Source organism: Crocuta crocuta, unplaced genomic scaffold (assembly GCF_008692635.1).
Source record: "Crocuta crocuta isolate KB4526 unplaced genomic scaffold, BGI_CrCroc_1.0 scaffold25, whole genome shotgun sequence".
In the NCBI taxonomy this organism is placed as follows: domain Eukaryota; kingdom Metazoa; phylum Chordata; class Mammalia; order Carnivora; family Hyaenidae; genus Crocuta; species Crocuta crocuta.
In genome coordinates this window covers 4,108,789-4,115,586 of record NW_027532015.1, presented here as the reverse complement: position 1 = coordinate 4,115,586, position 6,798 = coordinate 4,108,789, and the positions used below count along the sequence as shown (strand labels likewise).

Below are 6,798 nucleotides of genomic sequence, written 5' to 3'. Positions count from 1 at the left end.
GTGGGAAGATGAATGGGTAAAACTTTACCAGTGATACTCAATTTATTTTAGAATCTTGAAAAAAGTATGCAGAAGCATGGTAGCCTAGTATTTGGGTGTATTGTCATATTTAGTTCTCTCAGTTGCCATACGAAATGGGCATGTTAATCTCACAGAGAAGGAAACCAACATTCACAGTGGATAGGTAACCTTCTCAAGGTTACAGTCATAAATGGTAGGGCTGATAGAAAATGAACCAAAACAACTATCTCTTTGCCATGAATATTATATTTAGTTGAAGACAGAAAAACCATCCATAGCTTCTACATGCGAGGAAATCTGCTCTGCCTGGTCTGACCTTCATCTCTAAATTTCTGTACTTTCTTTTGTCACATAAGCCATGTGGCTGGCCATTATCACATAAGCCATGTAGCTGTGGCCTGGTGCTGATGCAGGAAGGCAATGCCCTTGACTGAAGAAATTGCCCTAAAATATTAACCATGGTTGTGTTTGTAGTAGGGCAAATTTACTCACTTTCTCTACATTTCTATATTTTATAATAAAATTACATCTGTAAAAAATAAGATCATAAACATATCTTCCTAGGTTTTAAAAGTAAACATGTCTTTAACAGGGAAAAATAAAGGATGAAACCTGCAATGGAAATGTGGAAATGTTTTGGGAAAGTCCACTGGCTATAAAAGGCCAGCTTAGACGCATTCCAAAATGTCAACGATCAGAATTAATTTAGCTGTCATCACGGACTTGATTTTAATTTTACTCACAGCCTTTATTTTTTTTTTTAATGTTTTATTTATTTCTAGGAGAGGAGACAGCGCGAGCAGGGGAGGGTCAGAGAGAGAGGGAGTCACAGGCTGAAACAGGCTCCAGGCTCTGAGCTGGCAGTCAGCACAGAGCCCGACGCGGGGCTCGAACCCACGAACCGCGAGATCATGACCCAAGCGAAAGTCGGACGCTCAACCGACTAAGCCACCCAGGCGCCCCTCCTCACAGCCTTTAAATGTACTTCCATATCCCTGGGTGTCAAGGGTTCTTTTTGCTCAATCTTGTTGGCTTTTACCTTCCTGCTCTTCTAAGTCCTTCTTCTGCCTCCAGGGTTCTCCCAGGACAGTGATGGGTTGACTTTGTCTTTTCCTGCTTCCAAGTATTAAATCAGATTATGCTCAGAAGCTCCAGAGTACACTCTTTTTTTTTTTAACACATGTACTTTCTTTTTCTCTTATTTATTGCAAAAGTCATATTTTGGAAATCTTAGAAAAAAATAGGTAAACCAAAGGATGGAAAAAAAAATGCCATCTTAATTTAATCACCCAGAAATGCTTTTGTGTCTTTCTACCGCTTTGCCTATTCACGTGTGTGTGTGTGTGTGTGTGTGTGTGTGTGTGTGTCTGGCAGGGAGCATGTGTGAATGAATTGGACAGGCTTTAAGTTCCAATAGAAATCCCAAATTAAAATAACAGTTCATTCTAGATGAGAACTTAAAGTATTGTTTTATTGTACCGTGATTGCTTTAAAGACACCTCTACCATTTAGGCCAACTCTCCAGTAGCTCACATTAATCAAAAACTAAATCTGCCGCTTAACCTCAAATGACTGTCCTGAAGGAAGGCACCTTTGTTCCCTCACCTCACTTCAATGCATAATATAAGAGCTTCCTCCCTCTCCACCAATATGTCCACCGTCTCTGGGACTTACCAAACCAGGAAGCTTCAGACTTTTTCCTACCTCTTCACCAGCTCTTCTCTGGAAGAAGGAGTGACTTGTTTCATAGAAGGGATAGGAGGGTCCCCCAGGCTGCGGAGTGAGCCAGTGCCGACATGGAGCCTGTCATCAGAAAGCGGGCCTGCGTCTCCGTCTCCTCCCCGTTCCCTGTCCCCTGCGGTAACGCAGCAGGAAGGGCACATCCTGTTTGAGGTTCTCCAGCTGCACTGTCTCCGGCTGCAGGCCTAGCCAGGTTCAGCTGGAGGGAAGAGAAGGAAGCCACAGTCCCCTCCTCCCCCACCTCTGTTGCAGCCTGAGTCCTCCCATCCGTCACCTGTGTATATAGCAAATTGGTTAGAACCCAGAGGAGGAGGAATATGACTAGCAGCATCTCAAATCCCAGTAATGGTGTCTAGAATGCACTCTATATGTTAGAAGGCCCACCTATGCATGTGTGTGTGTGTGTGTGTATGGTATAAGTATATATATACATAATATATATGCTCTTTCTCGAATTGAAATACAAGTAGATTTTTATAAATTGCAGAGGGATGTTTCCATCTCTTTTAGGGCTCCATAATTAAGCTTCCTAGAATAATTCAGAAAACATATTTGCAGCCACGTCAAAGCAAACCTATAACGTCAGTATAAAATTTAGCAAAATCTAAGTTGACTACAGGGCTGTTCAGATGTACTCTGAAATCACCAAGCTAAGCTCAGTTAGATAAGAGCAGCGGAGCAAATTTGATTTCCTGAGAGGTAGTCGAGTTGTTTTTTAGTTTAGGGCCTGGCTAAGGCTGCCCTCTTCCCTCCGCCTTCCTCAAATCTCAGTACTTCTGAATCCACAAGGTTCTCCTTGTACAGAATTGTCCAGGAACAGGCCATCCTGTTCTGTGATGGTGACTTTATGGGTCAGCCAGACGGATCATGGAGCGCCCATATATTTGGCTACCCGTTATTTCTGGGTGTGTCTACGAGGGTGTTCCCAAATGAAATTAGCACTGATATTGGTAGATTTAGTAAATCAGTTTGCCCTCCCCATTGTGTGTGGGCATCACTCAATCCATGGAGGGTTTGAATGGAACAGAGAGGCAAAGGAAGGAAGAATTTGGATGCTCCTGCCCAATGGCTTGAGCCAAGACATTGATCTTCCCAATTCTCTGGCCTACAGACCCAGGCTAGACCCTATGCCATCGGCTCCTCTGCTTCTCAGGCCTTTGGAGTTAGGCTGAATTATAGCACTGGTTTTCCTGGGTCTCTAGCTTAGGGACCACAGATCATGGAACTTCTCAGCCTCCATAATTCCATGAGCCAATTCCTTATAATAAGACTCTTTATATGTACGTGTTTGTATGCGTGTGTGTGTGTGTGTGTGTGTGTGTGTGTGTGTCCCACTAGTTCTGTTTCTCTGGAGGCCACTGACTAATACATATTCTAAGTCCCAAACAGAATCTGTTCTTTTCTTTCCTTTTTTGAAAAATTATTTTAATGCTTATTTATTTTTGAGAGAGAGAGAGCATGAGCAGGGGAAGGGCAGAGAGAGGGAGACACAGAACCAGAATCAGGCTCCAGGTCGTCAGCACAGAGCCCAATGTGGGGCTCGAACTCACAAACTGTGAAATCATGACCTGAGCCGGAGTCTGAGGCTTAACCAACTGAGCCACCCAGGCAGCCCATGTCTGTTCTTTTCAAAGAAAGAGGCATCTCACCTGAAATAGACCTGTAGCCAAACTGCCAGAGGCCCAGATAGGATAGAGAGATAAGAAGAGACAAAGGATGTATTCAGAATTAAGGGAACAAAATAGGGGCGCCAGACCTTCTGATCTGAAAGTTGACCAAACATGATGCTAAGGACATGTGGAAGTCATAGAATTTCCATGAGGCTTTTAGTAGCTGGTGACCCATAGTAACAGGCAGACACTTGTTTTGCTAAAACAGAAGTTGTACCAGAAGCTATACAGCTGGAAAACAGGAACATCTGTACTACTTATAAAAAGTGGAGATGAGAGGTAAGGAGAGAAAGAGAACATTTTTCAAGGATTAAGTAATGTTTATAACCTCAAACCACATTCTGTTGCAAAGCTTAACGGTAGATATTTGACCATTTATGTATTTAGTGTTTTGTTCAACCATGATTTTGTAGGTGGGACAGAGGCAGGGTAAGGGATTGAAGGAGATTGATATTTGTTGTTGCAGAGGATCTTTTGAAATGGTGGAAATTAATTTCTGTTCATCCTCTCTGGGGCCATCTTGTTTTTCTAGAATACCCTGAATTCACCCCAGTGGTGCATCTTAGATAGCACTGAGGTATATGTGCTTGCAGTAGAGCTATAGAGTTAAAAGGATTTGTTGTTTGGTCTTATTCTCTTTTTCTTCCAGAAATAAAAGTGATGTATTCAAATTCTAGATGCCCCTTAGCACTAATTGCATGGAGCTTAAGAATTACTCGGTGATGGATACATAAGTCCCATTATTTTTACAGAATGAGATTTAAGTCCCTGTACATTTAATCATATTTCTCTATAATTCTCGTGACAGTGAAGACCCCTCCAGTAGCTCTTGCAGTACATGGAAACTTGGAGAGTTTTTGTGAATAAAAAGTAAATTCGTAAATTTGCAAATTCATTGCCTTAAAAATTCTCTAACTAGCATATGTTATGAAAAATAGATCTTCTTAATAAATATTTTCCTTGAAATTTTATTTAGAGCTTGAGGTTAAAGAATTTAATGTACTGTTATCAGGCTGATGTTTTTATCTTGGGGTTACATAGAGTAAATATTTTTCCTTCTTAGTTATTAGAGAGTGGGAGATCCCACACAGAGATTGCAGCGTCTGGTTGAGAAGTCCCTGGCCCTCAAGGGGTCATTCCTGGGGGTTGAGGGAGATGAAGGGGCAACATAGTCCACCCCCTTATTAAGTATCAGACTCTTAATCAAGAAGGACCGGTCCACAGAAACTTGTCACAGCTATTTAAAATGCTAAGGATGATTTCGCATTTTCGACTCATATTTTCTTTTCAAAAAAATCTCCCTCTTCTTCCTATATTCTCTCTTTTCCTTCTTAATTTTGGATCCTACTTTTCTCTACTTTGTTTCCTCCCCTTTTTTCTTCCTTTCCCTTCTTCCATCGTGTTTGGCTGATCTAAGTTGGCCACTTTAAGATGTGATAAAATCACAGGCTTTGAAATGTTGTGATCAGACTTTTGGGAAAGTTGTTTCACAATCTCATCAAAAGACATGAATACTCAGTCTTTGAGCTAGCAATTCTGCCTTTAGAAATTTATCTTCAGGAAATACTCAGAAATGATAAAAATAATAGTATTTGTTGAGTTCATATCATGGGCCAGATTAGATTTACCTAAATTAATTTATTTAATCTTTACAATAACCTATGATGTATCATCCTCATTTTACATGTAAAGAAACTGAAGAGCAGAGAGATTCAGTAACTTGGTCATGAACACACAGCTAGTGAGTAGGGGAGCTGGGATCTGAACAATGGAAGTCTAGCTCCAGAGCCAACACTCAACCAAGACAGTCCCTAAGATGTGAGTCTTGGGGAAGTACTTTTGATGGGACCTCTGTCTATATAAACAGTTTTATTAAAAATGTGTTTCACATTGTTTTCAAATTCATCAGTCTTTGTAAGGTATAGAGAATGAAGATTATCAGTGAAGATTTGAGATAATGGGTAAGAAGAGGTACTTACCTATGTGCTTATTGTCCAGTCAGAAGATTCTTTGTGGTATCCAGGCACCATCTCTTCTTATGTGGATCCAGGAACCATCTTTTCGTACTTTATTGTCAAGTCTTCCATCCCAGGCTTGTTTCCTATTTTTCACCATGAAAGGAAAGGCACAAAGCTGTTATTCTGAAATGCAATGACTCTTCTGACTGAAACAACATAGATCTTGTGTCCTCCACAGGTCCCTAATAGTATTTATTTAATGCTTCTTACATCATTACTCATGATCTCACCTCATTATCCATACATCACCTGTGAAACTGGCTTCTAGTGGCTCTCAACAGTGGTTAATGGGCTTTGTGGGATGACCGAGTTGGGTGCCAGCATCAAGGGATGCATGGTCCTGCCACCCCACCCTGATGCTTGTGGGTGCTGTAGACCAGAGGCAGCTCTGTGGTCAGAACACACATGGGATGATTGATAAAGTACCTCTCACATGCATGCATGCACACACATGTGCACACATATATGCATGAAATTCCAAGGGCAAGCAGCAAACCTGTGGTGACCATCACAGGCCAGGAGCTCCAAATTTGTCAGGTGTCCTTGGTGAGTAAGACATCCCACTCTCAAAATAGATTAGAAAGCTGCATATTTGTTCTGCTAGAAAAATATACAATGTTCCGTGAGTTCTCAAATTGGAGTCTGAATATGTCTTGTGTAATTTATTTTATTTGGCAAAATTGCCAGGGATGTCATATTGGTTAGCATGAAGCTGCCCGGAGCCCTTCTGAGAAATCTCTTCCATTGTCCTTGACACTGCAGTTTCTTAAGCAGGTAATAGATTGTGCCAGTTGTATATTTGTGTATATATTTGTAATAATAATTATTTGCACACTTGCTGTGTGTCATCACTATTTCAGTTGTATTCCAACTATTATTCATGGAACCTTCATCACAGCCTTCATTCATAAGCATAATTCTATTCTTGTTTGTTGAGTAAAGAGTGAGGTGCAATCTGCAACAACACAGATAGACCTTGAGGGCATCGCGCTCAGGAAAAGAAGTCAAGAGAGAGAGACAGAAAGATATGTAGACAGACAAATATAGTGTATGTTTCCACCCTTGTGAAGCCTAAACAAAGCAAACTCCTAGAAACAGAATGGAGTGGTGGTTGCTAGGGGCTGAGGGTTGAGAGAAATGGGGAGATGTTGCTCCGAGTATAAACTTTTAATGAATGAGTTCTCTGGATCTAATGAACAGCATGGTGACTGTAGTTAACAGGTCTGTATTATATACTTGAAAGTTGCTTAGAGACTAGATCTCAAATGTTTTCACACACACACACACACACACACAATGTCATGATGTGAGGTATGAATGTGTTCAGTTATTGCCTTATTGTGGCAATC

At 41.0% G+C, this 6,798-nt stretch overlaps 1 long non-coding RNA gene across 1 annotated transcript; it reads right to left on the bottom strand.

Moving 5' to 3' along the window:
* Positions 1–816: 816 nt before the first annotated feature.
* On the bottom strand, positions 817–5,525 carry LOC144241594 (uncharacterized). The gene is made up of 3 exons (XR_013338116.1): positions 5,411–5,525; positions 1,726–1,960; positions 817–1,134 (listed from the first exon to the last, which is right to left on the bottom strand). It is a non-coding gene; the product is annotated as an uncharacterized LOC144241594 (long non-coding RNA).
* Positions 5,526–6,798: the final 1,273 nt, after the last annotated feature.